This window comes from Protopterus annectens, chromosome 1.part0 (genome assembly GCF_019279795.1).
Source record: "Protopterus annectens isolate FY-2018-M chromosome 1.part0, PAN1.0, whole genome shotgun sequence".
Classification (NCBI taxonomy): Eukaryota; Metazoa; Chordata; order Ceratodontiformes; family Protopteridae; genus Protopterus; species Protopterus annectens.
In genome coordinates, this window is record NC_056725.1 from 1207044966 (window position 1) to 1207065497 (window position 20532).

Consider the following 20532-nt stretch of genomic DNA (forward strand, 5'->3'; position numbering starts at 1 on the left):
AACAAATGTTACAGGGAGTCAGGGCTGCAAAGAAAAAAAATGATCCCCCTCAGGAAAATGGCTTTATGCCTGATATACTCACCCTTTGCACCCAAGGAAAAATGAGCCATAATGTAATCATCCAGAGGGAATGAAAATTAATCAGCAGAGCAGTCAGGAGGGTAGGTTTGATGGTCAGAGGAGGACAATGGCAACATTAAAAAAGATAGACAGGTAATTTCTTTCTGGCAATATTGTTCTGAAGTTCAGCATGACTGCTAACATAAATTGGTGTCTAGTGAAGCAGCGTCATTTAATGGTTATGTTGGTACAATGAATAGTTATAATTACGTTGGTCTATAAAGTAGCCTTCCTGGACTTGGATCCACGGTAGCAGGTAACAGGTTGCACATTCCCACACACAGACACAAGAGATCTCCTAAACTCGTGTTGGTATGAATTGCTGGTTTGTTCCCCTAACTTTAGACATAGGTTAGTTGACTGCTGGGCCACAAATACACAAAACACTACAAGTCACCTTAACTAGTCAACTGATGGTTCAGATGTGAATAAACCAGAAAACTAATGAGCCAAATCATTTCAGAAGTTTGTTATGTTAAGGTATGATAACACAAGCAGGACCGGTACCATTCACATTAAGTAATGCATATGTCAATCAAGTAATACAGATCCATTCAATGAACAATGGTAACCAAGGAATGATTTTTTCTAAAATAGTGGTTAAGTTTTCTCATCTATTATGTGTCATTATGGTACAGTTGCTTTATTTTTGTGTTATTCAAATGTTTGTGGAAGCCGAACACTGACTCAGCAGCAGGACAAGGTTTTATGCAAACTTGCCAAAGATCTAAATGATGTGCTGATTAGATAAGGAGTGTAGTAAAAACTCAGAAGTTGCTGGCTGCCACATCAGTCAGCATGGGAGGTTTACTGCTACCTGTCAGCTGTCATTTCTGGTTAGGAACATATGAACAATATTAGGCAAGCAATCACAAGGACTATAAGATGCCTAGCCAGTCTGTAAACAGAGACCATTGTGGACTATATAAATAAAGATGATCAATGGTTCTTCGGTTGGGACAAAATCTTTGAGTACATTTACTTCATTTGTTTAATAAACACACATAATCTTAAACAAATCACATGTGGAGTATGGATAAATTCCTAGATCATAACACTTTAGATACTGATGATATTGTTTGTTACCAAAAGAGAATAAAACAAAAAAATGTTACTTTTACACACATATATTTCTGGAAACACAGAATGCATTCTTGCAGGCTGTCACCATTTTAGCTGTAAATCAACAGATTAATTATCCAGTAGCTTGAAACTGAGAATACTTCCAGCTAGATTGAAATACACTTGAAATGTGTTCTTCAGTGTTGATGCAAACTTCAGGCAGTCACTCTATCTTGACCCACTATTCATCCTATATTTTTCATCCCTCCCCACCAAAAAAAAACTGCTATGCTAAAATCATTCAAGTGCCATGCAAAGCTTGTTCCGCACTGCCAGTACTTGAAAAGTTACTTGAAACAAAGAGGTCTTCTTCTTACTTATGCTTTGTCTGAACTCTCGTTAACCAGAACCAAAATCACCAAAGTCCATTAGTTCAAATGCAAATTCTTGCATGCAGATACACTACAGATCATAAATAACAGTTTATCAAATCCAATGTGAAATACCACTGGGGATGGGGAATGTGAAAAACATACTCGGCTCATTACAAACTTACTTTGAAAGTAGTTCTTAAGCATGAGAACCAGATTACTTCTGCAAAAGACCTATCCATGATAACCGTTGTACAAAATTTCTCAAAGGTTCTAAATTCGGACAGTGGAAAGGAATCAAAAATGAAGTTCAATTGAGAGGTTTTTGTTTCCTCATTGTAATAGGACATATATTTTTTGGAGTTTTATAGGTTCCATAGGCAAGTACTATGCTAGCTGCCCTTGCTGGCCATTTTAAGCCCAGTCAACTTCCGTTTTTGTGCTCAAAATAACCGATCCAATTTGGTTACAGATAGGCTTTACCCGTCCCATGGTCGATAATTATATATTACCCCTAATAAGAGTAACTGGAATTGCATTACAGATAATCTGAAGAGACCCATGTTTGGGATAAAGAATTTAGGAGCTGCCACTGTTCATCAGTACAGGGGTACTCCTGAGGTAAATTTTCTGTTTCCCATCCATAAGTCTAAGTTGCACTGGAAAATAGACAGGAATGAAGTTTATTTGGATGGGGAGTCTGCAAAATATACCTGCCACCCCCACACCATTCTACTGATGTTGCAGAAGAGGTTTAGATCCCTAGACCAAGTATTTCTGATGCCATTCATCTTGCTGATGTGCAGTAAATCCCTCAGGAATGCCTTGTATGCCAGACATAAGGTAGCAGTCTATATGACTACACACAAAATCATACAGAAAGACAGGGCTTTGAGTCTTTCCATGTAGGACATGTTACTTAGGCCTTGTATCCTTTTAGTAAAGTATCTCTGTGGGTGTTCATGTGTATGGACAGATACACACAAAAGGGGCATTATATTCAATGACTGGCCTAATGAGGGCTGAGTAAAATGAGACAATGACATCCTTAGATCTAGACATAATCCCTATGTTTATAAACTATGCAATATAGGAGTTTATTACAATAACAGACACATTTGTCAAAAGTTAGGTCACTGTCCACTTAAGTTCCCAAATCCCGAAGAACTGGGTCAACTCTTAGTTGCATAATGTCAGTGTGGTAGTTCCCTGGGGTAGATCACTTCCCAAAGGATTCAATAATGGATTTTTTTAATATTCTCTAATACCAATATTTGAAAGGACCAACCTCTATCCCTCCACCATATATCTGAAATGATTTTCTTTTTAATAAAAAATACAAATGTGCCATTTCTATATATTTTATGTAATGTGATACCTGCAAGAGTACAGAGGCCTGCAAGCATGCACTCAAACACATGTGCAAACTTGTTCTAGCATTTATCAAGATTATGAACTGAAGCAACTGGCACTCTTGTATGTCAAAATAATCTGTTTTTAGTGGTTTCTTGCTCTTGCAAAGAAACAACTAAGAAATCCTGTTTTGATGTCCTGCATACTTTATGCAAGAGGTCTAAGTATCAGTAGGAATTTCTGCAGTAGTTCACTAAAACTATATTACTTAAGAAATGGACATCAGTGATGATGACAAAAAAGGCAAACAATGGTGGCTCTTGAAGATATTACAGCATTCATTACATGAAAATAGATAAGACTGCATATGGAAAATTAAATTCTGAAATAAAATCTGGTGAAAATAACAATGTGATTCCTCCAAATCAATCTTTACAGTGTGTCAGCATACATAAAATTATATTTTTAAAGAATTTTGAGGATATAAAGGGGCATGCTGCTATGGTTAAAATGCACTGCTAGTTTGAAAACATAATGCAGCCAGACTGACAAGGATATGCTGCTGGAATGTTTTGAAAATGTACAAGTTTCCAGTAAGCTTTAGGAAAATTAGTGTGTCTTCCAGTCTTGTGGATTTGACAGATACATTAAAAACTGCAGAAATGTATCCCCTTACAGTAACCATTTGAAATATCAGGACCAGCAACAGTGAGTCCCAAAATGCAGAGACTAAATGTCGGAAAGAATTTACTTATATACAAGTCCAAGATGCCACTTCTCGGAAAATTTCCTTTCTTCTGAGGTATAGCAATCTCCGAGTTGGTAAAAGTTCGGGGAGGGAGTGCAGGGTGGGCTTGCCCTTTTGTAAAAAGAAATTTTACACAGAAGAGTGAGTTGAGATTCGCTCTTTCGGTCCCCCCTTTTTTTTTTTTTTTTACTTTTCGGCACTTTGCATTTTCAGTGCCGACGTTTCTATAAGGAGCCTGTTCTAAAACTTTGTCACTGACTAACAGGCATAAGTTCAATCTAACGAAGAACACAGCTTAATGGATATGAGTTAAAGTGGTCAGGCTAACTTTCAATTCCATACCAACTGACAGTACTGGTCTTGGGGTTCATATTCATGAAATATGCTCAAGCAAGTTAATGCAAAAAAAAAAAGCACTGAAAAGAACAACTAAAGTGTAAATGCACAGATTCGTAAAACTAACACAAAATATGTCGCTGAACACATCTCTCTCTTTTTTTCATGTTAAAAACTGGTGGGCAGTGCTTAGAGTAAATATCTGCATTTTTAAATTAAAGAAAGATACACTTCCACCTTTTTTTTTTTTTTACTATTTCTATTATGCAAAGATATGGCCGACCACGATGGTGCAGTGGTTAGCATTGTTGCCTCACAGCAAGAGGTTCTCCGGTTCGATCCTCGGCTGGGGTGCCTTCTGTGTGGAGTCTGCATGTCCTCCCTGTGGTCGTATGGGTTTCCTCCGGGTGCTCTGGTTTCCTCCCACATCCCAAAAAATGGAAAGTAGGTGGATTGGACACTCTAAATTGGCCCTAGGTGTGAGTGTGTGCATGTGCGTGCCTTCTGTGGAAGGTTGGGTGCAGGGCTGGCAACTCGACACTGTAAAACTCCACTGCCAATCATGACCGGACAGGTGATATGCTGTGACGACCTCTAACCAGGAAAAGCCGAAAGAAGAAGAAGAAAATTATGCAAAGATATATAAACAAAAAATAGACTCTTTATCACAATTTGTTTTCAGACAGACAACCCCAGAGGCATATATACAACTGATCCAAGCATAAAATATACTGTTTAACTAGAAAATAAATGAAGGGAATTTGAAGTACAAAAACTGTAACATGAGACCCACTGTATAAAGCTAGGTGGACCTGGAGGGTCTTGTTCCCCTCCTGTCTCTTTAAATGCTGCAATAAGACAGAAAATGTTCCAAAAAGACCAAAACCTTTCAGATTTGCAGTTACTGCAAATGTGTCTTTTTGTAGATATGTTTTGAAAGGGGGGTATAGATTAAAAGTAAGAAGTGTGGATCAACATTAAATTTTAGAATATCCTTGTACAGAAATCACAAGATTCAAGTATCAATCATAGTTTCTATGCTTCAGTGAGTACCCAACTTATTCTTTCTACAACTCACCTCAGCACCAGGGTATGATGCTGCTAACAGAACACAAAATGTTTATGTACTCAGAAATACTATTTTAATTACATTTGCTTGATAGCAGGAGGAGGAAAAGTACATCCAGTCAGCCCTTTAAGTGCGTTCAGCATTCTACCTCCCATCTTTTTCTATCATTCCACTTTCATCTCTTCTCCATCTCTTTCGCACCATTTTGAAAATCTCAATAGATTCCCTCTCCAGCATTCACTCAGGCAGTCCATTCCAAAGTTCCACAGCTCTTTGTATGAAGAAATACTTTTACAGATCCAAGGAGTAGCTGATTCTTATGATGTACTGTCCGTGTCACCTTCTCCCCAATTCCTCCTGTTCAAAGTAACCGATAACGTCTTCACACCTCCATGAAATGGTCTTGTGCACCCATATGGCACCCATATCACATCCTCCTCTCCCTTTAAGTCCCAAGTAAGAAAAGCTTTACTTCCTCTAGTCTTTGGTTTTGCTCTCCACACCACTGAGTCTACTAGTGACTTCCCTCCAGACTCGTTATAGCAACCCAATGTCCCTCTCCTTGCATAATTCTAGAACTGCACACAATACTCAAAGTGCGGCATGACCAAGTCCCTGCAGTGAGGAAGCACTACCACTTTGATTCTGGTGTGTACTGCTCCTGACAAAATATCACAGCACTGTAATAACTATTGGCAGTTTCCCCTTGTATCTGCTCCTGATTGACCAGTCCATTTGTGATTACCAGTCCTCAGACCTTTTTCTGGTTATGTTGTAATCAGTTCAACTTCCCTCAGCTGATGCATCACAACAGGGTTGCAGTGGCTCAGAGGCAGAACTCTGAATCTATCTGAAGTAGACTTCAACTGCCACTTTTCCACCAACATGGTTAGTATTTCCAAATATCTTTCCACATGCTCTTCCCTATCATCCTCCACAGCTGTCTCTAATTTTGAGTTGTCAGAAAAAAGGCTGACCCTGTTCTTTTGTCTCCCAGATTTACTTGAAACAAACACAGGGAAGAGGACTACACCCAGGACTAACCCCTGCAGTACTCTTCTAGTCACCTTTCATGCTCCTGACACTGTTTTTCAGCAGAACCCTCTGCATCCTCCCACTTAATTCAGTTTTCCATTTCCTCCCATAATCTCTGTAGTTTTCCTATCAACCCGCTCTCAGAAGCGGAATCAGTGGCTTTGTGAATGTCCACAAAGACTACATCTGCTAGTCCTCCCTTGCCAAGGTCTCCTACAGCCCAGTCATAAAACTGATTGGGTTTGTTTGACAGCTTCTTCTTCTAGCCCATACTGGCTATTATGATGGGAACAATGTCTGCTAGAAAAGCGACCACATTTTCCCTTCAGAATTCTCTCAATGTCTTTGCCACTGCAGTCAGGCTAGCAGGCTTGTAGCTACCTAGATTCTTTTTTACCTGCCCAGTTTTCTGCTTCTCAGGTACTTTTGCTCTGGCAAGTGAAGCCAGATTCCTAAGGTACACTGAGGGTAATCTGTCTCATCCCTGTGCTTTATCATCCCATAGGAAAGCTAATTTCCTCTAAATCTCCTCCCTTTACTTTCCAGTTCAGTCCCACTACTTTAACTCCTGTTCAGCATGGCACCCCCCCCCCCGCTTTCCTATTCACTAGTGCTTTTTTTTCATCTTCTCTGATAATTTTCTAATTTTTGCTCAGTCTATCAATGTTTGTCCCCACTTCCTTCTTTCAAATATATGCCTAAAGACACCTTTTCCCCATCTTGACCCCTTCAGTCAATTCTCTTTTAACTAGTGGTTTGGTAGCTTTATACTACTGCCTCCTCCATTTCCCCATTCCCTCCATCAAACCTCTTGTGTGCCCTCTCCTTTGCCCTCATTATTAGCCTCAGCTTCCTGGATGTAACCTCTTTTTGCCTCTTCTTCAAACACTTATCCACAGCCTTGAATCTCACATTCCTGCCTCATTGTTAAAGTCAGCTTACTGCAGTTTTTCCTTGTCTCTTGTGGTAACTTTGATAGTCTCCCCAGCTGTTATAATCCACTAAATCCCAAATCATTGTTTTTGTCTTACTTTCAACATTATAGCGACATGACCAGTAATGCCTATTAGTGCCTTCACTTGGACATGTCTGACCACTATCAGACAATTAGAACCAAATCTAAAAATCTACCCTTTCTGCTCCTGGAAGATTAAGATAGCTCTTTATTACACACTTTCTTTCTCCTTCCTTCCTTTATTCTCTCCACCAGTTTTGCATTTTCCTCTTTTGATGTATCTGGGCTGATGCACATAATCAATACACCAACATTCCCCTACTTCACCACCTCAGCCGCCAGACCACTTACCCAATGTTCTCACCCTACCCCTTTTCTCTAACCTGATCTTCAGATTTCACCCTTTATGTAGATCACCATTACATTCCAGAACAAGCTACACTCTTGTCACCTCCATGTCCCACCTCTGTTATCAGTGTCCCAAGTTTCCGCAAAACTAGCATGCCCTCTCTCCCCTCCTGCATTACTGCCTGCAGCTCATCAATCATTTTATCTAGACTCCTTGCATTCCATGGTAATACCTCCCAGCCATCCACAGTTAATCATGTATATTACTCTGTTACACTCCACGCCCCTTTTTTTAGTTCCTACAATTGCTTATGCACCTATCCCTCTCTTCAGCATCAGTGATATGCATTACGTCATTAAAATGTGTCCTTCCAACTCACTTGACATCACTGATTTTGCTGGACTATGATGGTGCTTGTCAATACCATAGAACTGGTACCACAACCAGGTTACTCCCCATCTTCCTACCAGATTCAAGCTTTTTTCCTTTGTCCTTTGCTACATCACATTCCCTAATCCTCTCCTTCATCAGTGTTCTGTCTGGTGGCACTGGTAACACTTCATGAAAACCTACCCCCATTTCTTAAATCCTGGCATTTCTGGCCGCTTCTTTGTGTTACCTCCGCTGTCTACTCTGTCAGGTCACTAGTGCTAACATGTATTCACCCCCTACTCCTTCATGCCCCACCTTTGTTACCTGCTCTTATGTCTTGCTAAGTCAAGGCTCTAAAACATATTTCACTAAAATATGTTCTCCCCTACCCTTCATGCTATGACTTTTTATCCCCTTGGCATCTGAATCTCCGCTCACCAACCCACATTTTATTACAGCCTCCATGTTAATATTTAATAATTATATAATTATATAATTCAGTTTCTGTGCCAAATTCCTATCACTCCCACCCCCTCCTCACTACCTGAGCAAGCTACCTCTCACTTAGTGTAAGGCATCCGATTCCTCTGCTTCCCTCCTATACTCTTCTTACAAGCACTGTCACTATCCTACTCATTTCACCCTCCTTCTGACAGCCTTCTATGTTCATTTCTCTCCTGCTCTCTTCAATGAGTTGGTTCCTGTAAGGCTATTTCTAACTTTGTCTCCATTTTAACATCTGTCACTACTGTTGATACCTGCCCTTCCACTTTGCATCTTTTCTATGCTCTTTTATTGTTGCACCTCCCATGTGGAGTGTTAAGCATTAGGTAGCCTATCTACCACAACAGGAGTGGTTCCTGGCCCAGAAATTGTAGCTATTGGCCGTTTGGGTGGCTTTTTTTTCCATCTCTTTCAACGTTCTGGTTTAAAAGCCGCACTTGCACTTGTTTCCCACCTTTCCTGTAACTAGCCTACTCCAGATACAGAGTTGCTGTATCCAGGACTGTTGGTAAGCTTCTGAGCCCTGCAAGCCTTTCTGTGTTGGAAGAAATTTCTAGCTTATCAGTGGGAGTGGTAAGCACTAGGTAGCCTGTCTACCATGACAGGAGAGGTTCTTGGCCCAGAAATTGTAGTTTATTGACCATTTGGACAGGTTTGTCCGTCTCTTTCAACTTTCTCATTTAAAAGACCACATCTGCGCTTGTTTCCCATCTTTCCTGTAACTAACCTACTGGGTAACACTAGAAAGCCTTACAAGCCTTCCAGCTTAGAAGAGACACCTTGGAGTGATTAAGTATCAGTTTTCTGTACTTTCTTGCTGTACTTAACTGTTTTCCACCTAAACGCAGATTTTCCAGCGTTTATTGTGATTTAAAAGCTTGTTTTTTCACATATTGTACCTATTTGACTGCCTGCACCTTTAAAAAGTTTTTTGTTTAAATAATTTGTTTAACTGTTGTAGGCTACACACTAAAGTGCGATAGCCTTTTCTGATTGTTTGTAGTCATTTAAAGCTGTTTTAAGTGTATTTTTTTCTGTTTTTGCCTTATCTTTTCAAGAAAACAAAAAACCAAAAAAAAAATCCTTGTTTCCCTCCTTTCTAAGCTAGTATATTCCAGTTTTCAGGCTAGTGCTGAATTCAGGGCTGTGATACTAGTTTCTGAGTTGCCCATACCTTACTTGGATAGAAGGAAGTTTCTCTGTTCACCTGTGAGAGAGGGGAGCTTTGAGCAACCTATCTGTCCCTGGAGGAGTGGTTCCAGCCCAGAAGTTAGTATTTTATTGGCCATTTTGGGCTAATTTCCCTACTATAAAAACCGTGTTTGCACGGTTTTGCGCACTGGGCAGTGCCAGTTAGCTACGGTTAAATTATACCCGGCTCCACTAAGTCTCGTCTCCAGTTTTTCCCTTGAAACTAGTCTAGCTCTCAACCTAAGCACTCAAAAAGCATCTTACAGCCCAGCACTTGCTCAAGACCTAATCGCAAGCACTAATATACACTGACACTGATTGCCCAGCAGGGCAAGGCTCTTTATTCACCCCTCACCAACCAAGCGACTAAGCAGCTCACCCTACTATTCGGGCATGACCAAAGGGCAACATCAGGTACACTCTCCAGTCCAGCTGGTGAATCTGGGTATCCTGAGGCAATGTTACAACTGCCTCATGTACACAGACAACCCTCTCCTCATATCACAAAACACTAACATATGCAAAAGAAGCAATTATACAGCCAAACTGGAAGCTAAGCTGTCTCCACCCAAGACTGGAACAGGCAGTCAAGAGGAGATGGTTAACACTTGCACCACACCTCCAGCCGCACACAAACCTACTAAAACAGCACTGGCAAAAAATACACATAAATACACAAAATCATACTCGGAGGCTCTAAATAAAAACCTGCAAAAGCATCAGAGACCTCCAAAGCAGACACCCAAACAACCTGCACTTCCCGTCACAAACCAGACAACACATATAACACAAAATCAGTGTGCCGCACAATCACAGCCCTTAAGGCGAAATAACATACCTAACACACTAGTAATAGGTGACTCTATAGTCAGGCACACTGACGTCCCACTCATTAGGCTGGACAAGCAGAAGGTTATTGTTAGCTGCCTGTCGGGAGCCAGAATCCGCCACAAAACACAAGCACTCGGGTCACTCCAGAACAAGTACAAATATGACTCTATCATTGTTCATGTTGGTGTGAATGACCCGAGACGTTCCTCCCTGGACTACATGAAAAGAGACATGGAAGAGCTCTCTGATCATGCAGCCCAGGCTGGTATGACCCTGACCCTGAGTAGCATCCTGCTCTCACCAAGAATGACTCTATCATTGTTCATGTTGGTGTGAATGACCCTGAGACGTTCCTCCCTGGACTACATGAAAAGAGACATGGAAGAGCTCTCTGATCATGCAGCCCAGGCTGGTATGACCCTGACCCTGAGTAGCATCCTGCCCTCACAAAGAATGATACCTCAATATAAAGAAAAAAGGATCAATTTCAACAATTGGCTAAGCTCCTGGTGTCATTCAAACGGAATCCAGTGTCTGTCAGCCTGGGATGACATGATCGGCAAGCCGCGTTGCTTCACAAGAGACGGCTTGCACATGTCACCCCCTAGGCTTTCGAATACTGGGCAAGGCTCTTGCTGCCCCCATAATGCCTTTTTTAGGTAAGGCTCAAAAGTCAAACCCACCTCTGTAAACAGCACAATTAACAAAAAACTGAGGATTATGCTACTCAATGCCAGGAGTTTAACTCTCAAAATGCACACGCTAGAAGTACTCCTCAGTATGGAGAACGTCGACATCTGTGCAATAACTGAAACCTGGTTCAAGGCTCCAGAGAGCATCCCAGCACTACCGGGCTACAACTCATACCACACGTTTCGGCCACAGAACATGGACCAAAACACAAAAGGAGGGGGTGTATCCATATTCATCAAGGATACCTACACCTCCAGGTTAGTGGCGCAGCATGATACCTCTGAGATCATCCATGTGCAACTAACATCGGGCAAATCTGCAATGCAAATTGTGGCCTGCTACAGATCACCCTCCATGACCCAGGACCACCACTCCAACTTTCTGGAGACACTGGAAAACATGAAAGTCCTACTGAACACCCTGATAATGGGCAATTTCAATTACCCTACCATTCACTGGGAAAACTACTAGAGTACAAATTCCCAGGCCCAACGCTATCTGGAATTCATCAACCCAAACGCCCTGAATCAGCTGGTAAACTCCCCTACCAGAGGTGAAAACACATTGGACCTGGTCATCACCAACATGGGCGACAGGTGTTCCACACCAGAGGTCAACCCGTCACTGGTTAGATCAGACCATAAACTAATCACTCTGGATGTCCATACCCCACCACCACCCCCAACTAAGAAAACCACAGTAAAAAAACTTTTCTAAAGCAAACTTCACCTTACATAAGACAGAGGTGGTAAGTTTCACAGCCCCCACGCTAAAGGATAACGCTGCCCAAGATGCAGAAACCTTTACAAATGCACTCTATGAGCACCTACAAGGATGCATGGATCATGCCATCCCTAGCAAAACCAAGACTCACGCCTCTAAGAGAAAGAAACCAGTTTGGTGGACCTCTGCAATAAACAGGCTATACAAAAGGAGGAGGAAACTAGTTCAGAAAAAAAGCAAATCCCAAGAAGGAAAGACATCCCTGATCAATATCAGTAAGAAACTAAGGTCCCTCATGAAATCATCCAAGGCTAACTTCGAAAGAAAAATAGCCAAGGATTCAAAAGATAACCACAAAGCCTTCTTTAGCTATGTTAAGAATCTAAGTGGCAACTCGCAGATATGCACTGAACTAGTGCAAAATAGCACAAAATATACTGAACCTACTGATTTTGCCAACATCCTGGCAGATAGATTCAGTGCAAACTTCACCTCCCTCTCACCTCCAAAAGGGCCCACAACAATACCGGAAAAGTGTAGTGTCCCAAAAATCACAGACGCACAGGTGAAAACAGCCCTTTCAAAAGCCAAAAACACAGCGTCAATGGGACCAGATGGTGTCCCTGGCTGCATCTTGCACGAGCTACAGAGCAAACTAACCCCCCCACCTAAACATGCTGTTCAATCTCAGCCTCTCCACAGGCTACGTGCCCATAGAATGGTGCACAGCAATGGTTATTCCTCTCCACAAAAGAGGGGCCACAACTGACCCTGGTAACTATCGCCCCATAAGCCTGACTAGCCTGGTCTGCAAGGCTATGGAGCGCATCATCATGGAACTCATTAACAAAGACATTGGGAACCTCCAAACACTTAACCCGACCCAGTTCAGCTTTGTTAAGGGCAGATCATGCCTACTAAACCTGGTTGACTTCTTCGAGGCAGTCACCAAGGCCACGGATGAAAGAAAGGTGGTTCACACAGCCTACCTTGACCTCGCCAAGGCTTTCGACACCATTCCCCACTCGGGTATTACAGAAAAACTCACCAGCCTGAACATAAACCCCTGCATCACGAGATGGATTGCCAACTGGCTTACAGAAAGAACTCACACGGTAAGAATAGCGGGCTCCAGGTCCGACTCTAAACCAGTCGCAAGTGGTGTCCCACAAGGCTCGGTCCTGGGACCCCTACTGTTTGGCATGTACTTCTCAGAAGTACAGGCAAACACAGGGGGACTATGGCTAACCAAGTTCGCCGATGACTGCAAACTGGGAGCCATAACTGACTCTCCGGCTGACACGGATATTCTCCAAAAGGGCCTTACTGAGACAGACACCTGGTGTCAAAGTCATGGCCTCAAGCTAAATGCCAAAAAATGCATAGTCATCCCATTTGGGAAAAACAAAACACCCATGAATTACCACATAGGTGGCAGCCCCCTTAATACAGAAGAAGTAATAAGAGATCTGAGGACCCAGGTACATACTAATCTCTCCTTTGACAATCATATTGCCAAAGTAGTTAGGAAATCCTTCTATGTGGCTCATCTAATTACTAAAGGGTTCGCATCTAGAAATAAAGAGGTTCTAGTGCCCCTCTCCTCGTCACTCATTAGACCCATCATAGAGTACAATGACCCATTTGGGATGTACCTCACAAGACGCTTCCAACAGCTGGAAAGACCACAAAAGTACCTCACCAAGAGGATTACTGGCCTCAAACATATGTCCTATGCAGCCCGACTGAAAAAACTCCGGCTGTACTCAGTGGCATATCGCTTACTCAGAGGTGATCTCTGCCTGACTTACAAAGCCATGTCCAACTCAGAATTGATGGACATGCTCCACCTAAAGAAATCCAAGTCACTGCGTGCCATGTGCTCTAGTGAGCTAAACCTCGCCAGAACAATAAATAGAACATGCTGGAGGGATAGATTCTTGTCACAGAGACTCCCCATGTTTTGGAACAAAATTCCAAATTACATCAAGCAGAGCCCCTCGCTAACACTCTTCAAGAGAAAGCTTGACGAGTGGATGGGTAACAGAAAATACACCCCTGGGATCACTTCATTGGCGCTGCTTGACAGAGGATCAGTTAATTAATCAATGGGGCGGTGAAAGCAGACACACTCTGGCTAGGCTTATAAATGCCCTCGGGCAGATAGCCTAGTACCTACCTATGTTCTCCTTCACCTTTCTCTGTGCCATACCACTTGCCTGTACTCATCTGAAAACTCCATCCTATACTGGACTTTCCAAGATGGCTGCACACTGACTGACAGCTTAACTTCAGCTCTCCCAGTGTGAAAAAAGAAACTGAAAAATAAGGGTCAGGAACTCTTGTCACTTTCACTAAATTCAGTTACTGGCTAGTAAGAACACTGCCTGGATGACAGCAAAGAAGAAACTAAGACAGCCTGAAAGAAAATCAACTAGAAATGTTGGAGAAAATACACTGACTGGGAAGAATCTTTCGGCTATTCAGCAAAAAGCAGTTCTAGCTCCAGCTTAAATGGAAGACATGGCTTCCAGTAACCTATAGGAAAAATAAGTCAAGTGCTCAGAGCTGATTAAAATAAATGAAACACTGAAGATGTACATAAACTCAAATAACAAAAGGCTGGAAAAAATTGAAGCTTTAAACAGATATTCAGATAAGCTAATAAAACTGCAAAAATCAATCAGAGGTTGAAATGAAGAAAACCTGGCTGAGTGACACTGTTTTAAAAGAAACAGATGTTGTAAAAAATAGTAGAAGTAGAGAACAGAGCATGTAGGGAAAATATGAAATTTCTGCTGTACCAGAAAAACTACAAAGAACAGATGGTATTAATTTTATGAAGGCAGAAATAAGCAACTGGAAGGGCAAAGTATTAAAAGATGGAGAAGGCAGAGTGTTTGTAGAAAATGATTATTCACTGTACACCAGTAGAGAAACAAATTTCATCGAGCAATCAGGGAATGTTGAGAGGCAGGTGTGGGATTCAAGCTGCTGTATCCAGCTGTTGTAAGAAACTTTTTCCTGAAGGATCAAATTCATTTTGTGATGCAGAACAGACTACAAGAAATACAAAAGTCTGTCTTACAAAAAGTGAGCTATCAAGCAAAGGGGGACTCCACCTCTAATTCTTCTGATAATAAAGCACCACTGTTCTAAAGGAAAATGCTTGAGAGACAGAGAGAAGCACAGGAGTTGACTAGAAGAACTGGGAGTACCTTTGAATTTAAGGATCTATATGATGCTATCGAATGGACTAAATAGTGAATGCTATTTAGTCGATCCGATACTGTCAAAATGGCAAAATAGCAAAGTCACGGAACATCAAATTTTTTCCCAGGGAAATAATTCAGTGGGCCGTCTTCGGGACTTTGCCATTTCCTCCACTATGGTGCCATCTTGGAGTTGGCATATTTAAGTAGGGGGGGTGTGGGGGGCAAAGCCCCCCACTTAAATTTGTGTTTATGTTTACTATTTTTTTTTTTTTACGGAGCAGCAAATTTTTTCCTTGGGAAAAAATTTGCTGTTCCATTTGTTCGATATTTTGTTGTTTCGATATTATCGGAATGATGAAATAGCTTTCGCTATTTACATCGTACGATAATATGATATAGACGCAAATTTAACCGGAATGTGGAGTTGGGAGATGAATGCAAACAGGAAGAAGACCAGCAACATAGAAATTAGTAAATAAATGTGAGATTTCAAAGCATCAATTGCATTTGTGAAATACAGCTATAAAACAAAGTAGAAAGAGTTGACTTTGTCAAAGTTGTGGGGAACTAAAATGCATTTGCCTCACTTAATGTCACTATTGTTTGGAAAAACACTGAGGGGAGGGAAAAAGGAAGGTAAAGGGTAACTAAGTAAAACAACTTCTGTTCTTAACAGTATTTCTATGAAAATTTTCAAGATATAAATTATGTTTTATACAAACCATGTTTAGCTGTTTCTGTATGTGATAAAGTTAATAAAGTAAACATATGCCTTTTTCTTTCTTCTCTTTCCTTCTTTTTTAGTATTACGAAATGTTTGCATTATAATACAAAAAGAGAAAAATAGCTACACAAAAGCATGTTTAAATAGTAATTTTGGGTTGCTGAGGTAGGAGATAGGGTACAAAAGTACACAGATCATAAAATACACAGAGCTGATAGGCTTTCTTTTACCTTTGCTTAGCTGAATGTCGGGATTAAGACATTTGGATTAGGTTTTCACTTACCTTTGCTTAGCTGAATGTCTGGATTAAGACCTTTGGATTAATGTAATAAAAAGTTAAAGAAAAACACAGTAAAACCATTCCAACTAAATGAAACACAATAAAAGAATGGTAAAAGAAAACAAAAAACATTTAATGAAGACAGCAAAAAGCATTAAACAGTGATAGCTTTTGTCTTTATATACAAACTTCTTCACACTGAATAATGCTCAACACAAAAGTTTAAACAGCAAAGCCTCATCACATGACCCATAATTAAATGCAAAATACACAACACATTAAATACACAACCATATAACATATATAACCACATAATATAATCATATAAAATCAATGATTTAATCCTTTCCTTTTTAAATAAGCCACAAAACTTACTTTCTTTGTTATTAACGCCATGTGGGTAGCAGCTATCTCACCTGCCACAAATACTCACACCACCCCAGTTCATCTTCTGCATTTGTCAACATTAGTTATTTCTTTGAGCACGAAAAATCTAAAATTAATCTTACATGTGCCTATTTTATAATGCTTGGCTAAAGCATTTCTTTCATCTAATATTTCAACAGCATGTTTGTGTTCATAAATACGTTTATAAAACTCCCTTATACTACGACCTACATAAAAAGGCATGCACATAACCAAATAAACTACAAATTTGGTTTTGCAAGTAAAGCTTCCATTAATGTTAATTCTATAATTATTTATAGTAACTTCATTAGAATCTACATATAAATAATCACATTAATTATAATTAAAACACGTAAACATACTCAGTTTGTTCTTAATCACTTTGGGTTTACTAAGCTTAACTTGAAAACAATTTTAAAGTGTTTACCCTTTTTATACACAAAAACTGGGTGATCTCCTCCTCTACCATTAATTTCAGGGCAACTCTGGATAATCTTCCAATTATTCCTGATGATGGTTTTAACAGCTGCAGCATCCACGCTATTGATGATCTGCATGGATGTTCGAAAATCTCTTTCTTTTACCCTGTTCCAAACACCAATATTCTGTTTTCTCATATCACAAATAGCACCAAAGGCATTACAGATAACCTTATCAGGATACCCTCTGCTAAGGAATTTATTGCACAGCCCTATACTTTCAACAACTTGTACGTTTGGAGGAAGTTAATATTTTATTAAGTAGGTATTCTACAAATATTGTTTTTTTCAAACATTTTACTGATGATGTTTTTTGGTCTGGAGAGGAAAAGAATATTTGTTAAATGAGTTTGTAGATTATTTGAATGGAATCAATTCTTATTTGTATCTCACTTGTGAATATTGTTTATCTGTATTAATTACTTGGACACTGTGGTTTTAAAAACTGATGACAAATTAATTACAAAGATATACAAGAAGGATGTTCAAAATAATTCATATTTACATTATAGTAGCATGCACTTGAAGAAAATCAAAGAAAATATAGTGAAGGGACAATTAATGCGAATTAATAGTTCAACTAAGAGAGACAATGATTTTTTTGTTGAAAGTATAGGGCTGTGCAATAAATTCCTTAGCAGAGGGTATCCTGATATGGTTACCTGTAATGCTTTTGGTGGTATTTGTGATTTTTGACAAACTCAAGAGATTAGGTACAAACCCATATGTCACCCAGTGGATAGTCAACTGGCTCACAGACAGGACCCAGGAAGTTAGAATTGGAGAGTCCACTACTACAAAGAGGCCACTTACAAGTGGAGTCCCTCAAGGATCAGTCCTTGGTCCACTCCTTTTTGGGATTTACTTCTCAGAAGTCAAGGCCAATGTCAGTGGTCTCTGGCTAACTAAATTTGCAGATAACTGCAAATTATGAGCTGTCATTGAATCTCACACTGACACAAATGTTCTCCAGGAGGGGCTGACACAAACAAACAACTGGTGTCAGAGTCATGGACTAAAACTAAATGCCAAGAAATGCATAATAGTATCCTTTGGGAAGTCATCCATCCCTGGTAACTACCATATTGACAATACACCCCTTAGAGTTGAGCTAGTAGTCAGGGACACACATATACAGTAATCTAGCCTTTGACCATCATGTGTCTACAGTGGTGAGGAAATCATTCTATATTGCACAACTTATAAACAAAGCTATGGCATCCAAGTCCAAGGAAGACATTGTTCCACTGTATTCGGCATTAATCAGACCTATCATTGAGTACAATGTCCCCTTTGGTGTGTACCTAACCAGGCATATCCAACAATTGGAATGTCCACACAGGTTCCTCATTAAAAGAATACAGGGCGTAAGTAAAATGTCCTATGCAGACCACATCAAGGCCCTATCCCTGTATTCTGTCTCTTACAGGTTTTTGAGGAGAGATCTATGCCTGACATACAGGGCATTGTCAGACCCCACTCTGATGGACATCCTGCATATCAACAAAACAAACAGCACCATAATTACCCATTCTAAAGACTTAAACCTTGCCTGTGATATAAATAGATCCTGCTAGACTGATAGGTATGTATCCCAGAGACTACCATATGTATGGAACAGGCTCCCCATCCATGTGAAGCAGAGTTCCTCCCTAACCCAATTCAACTGCAACTTGGACAATTAGATGGGAAACTGGAAATTCATCACTGGTTTGGCACCTATGTCTCTAATGGACACAGGTAACCTGTAAATGGTTCATCTACAACCCCCTGCTTACACTTACCAAGGGTATCAGAACTTGTCAAAGATTTAGGATGCATGGTTAGGCTTAAAAAGGCCCTCGTGGCCATTAGCCTAGTAAACACCTATGAGAAAACAGAATATTGGTGTTCGGAACAAGATGAAATAAAGAGATTTTTGAACATCCATGCAGATCAGCAACAGAGTGGATGCTGCAGCTATTAAAACCATAATCAGGAATAATTGGAAGATTATCCAGAGTTGCCCTGAAATTAATGACAGAGTAGGAGATCACCCAGTTTGTGTGTACAAAAAGGGTAAAAGCTATAAAAATGTTTTCAAGCTAAGCTTAGTAAACCCAAAGTGATTAAGAACAAACTGGGTAGATTTAGATGTTTTAATTGTAATTGATGTGATTATTTATATAGATTCTAATGAAGTCACTACAAATAATTATAGAATTAGCATTAATGGAAGCTTTACTTGAAAAACCAAATTTGTAGTTTATCTGGTTATGTGCATGCCTTTTTATGTAGGTCATACCATAAGGGAGTTTTATAAACATATTTATGAACATAAACATGCTGTTGAAATAGGAGACAAAAGACATGCTTTAGCCAAGCATTATAAATTAGGCACATGTAAAATTAGTTTTAAATTTTTAATGCGCGAAGAAATAACTAATGTTGACAAATGTTTTGATGAAGAAGATGAGATGGGATTTTGTGAGTATTTGCGGCAGGTGAGATTAAATGCCTACTACCCACCCAGCCTTAATAACAGAGAAGCTTTTGTGTTTTATTTAAAAAAGAAAGGACTGAAGCATTGAATTTATATGATTATTTTGTTATATATTTTATATGGCTGTGTATTTAATGTATTGTACATTTTGCCAATATTTATAGGTCATGTGACAAGGCTTTGCTACTTAAACGTGTTTTGTGTTTAACATTACTCAATCTGAAGAAGTCTGCATTTAAAGACAAGCACAATCACTGTTTAATGCTTTTTGCTGTATTCATTAAATGTTTTTTGTTTTTTTTTACCATCCTTTTATTATGTAATAAGTTTTAAGTCAAACAAATAAATAAGAGAACACTTAAAATACTGAAAAGTTTTCCTTTAGCCTGCAGCTGAGGACATTTTTTTCTTACATTTCTATGGAGAAAAGCCAATAATAGGCCAATAAAAAATGTAACACTGGTTTCTTCAACGCTAAAAGATAATGTTTTCTGAAAGGACACAAGTTGTTTTTCACATCTGGGAGAGGAAAAATATACAGTAAGAACAGACACCGATTAGTGTAAGAAGCAGTACAGGCTATAACATGTGTCTTAGCATGGATAACTTCAATTTTAGGTTAATTGAAGCCTGTCTTAGCAGCTGTCTATTTGGGACAACTGTTCTTTTAAGGAGGGTTAAACGTCTGTTTTGTGTTTGTATTAAGTTAACAAGCTGTGGGAGTGCTCTAGGAAGTGTTTGGTGTTTTGCTCAACAGTTTTCATTAAAACCAAAAAGTAAAATGTGGCATAGGTTTTAATGTTGATAAGAACAAATGTGTAAAGGATTAGCCTGCCAAACATTAGTGGCTGCATGTATCACAAGCTGGAAATAGACATTTAAAAAAGCTACCATACACAATAGGTAGGAATAATGACTTCTTATCATAATGGTGATACTTTCCATACTATCTCAGAATGTGAATGGTCTCACAGGTACAGATAAAAAGGAAAAAAATATGAATTATATTAAGAAATGCAGAGTGTAAATAGCAATGTTAAAGGAGACACATTTGCAAAGTCCTGAGCATGTGAATTTGATAATCAAAGGATTTCAGGATGGATATTCTGCAGAATATCAAGGAAAAAGGAAAAGATGAGTACTTTCAGTAATGGTTAGAGGAGCTGCAATAGTGACAGAAGAGGAATAAAAAAAGATAACAATGGCAGATTTGTGGTAGAAAGAGGATACTG

General features: G+C 39.7%; 1 protein-coding gene across 1 annotated transcript in view; it reads right to left on the minus strand.

Annotated features, from left to right (window-relative positions):
- The window catches only part of MTFP1 (mitochondrial fission process 1), a 139277-nt gene that overhangs the window by 66838 nt on the left and 51907 nt on the right, over positions 1 to 20532 (minus strand). The gene's annotated exons all lie outside the window — the stretch shown is intronic.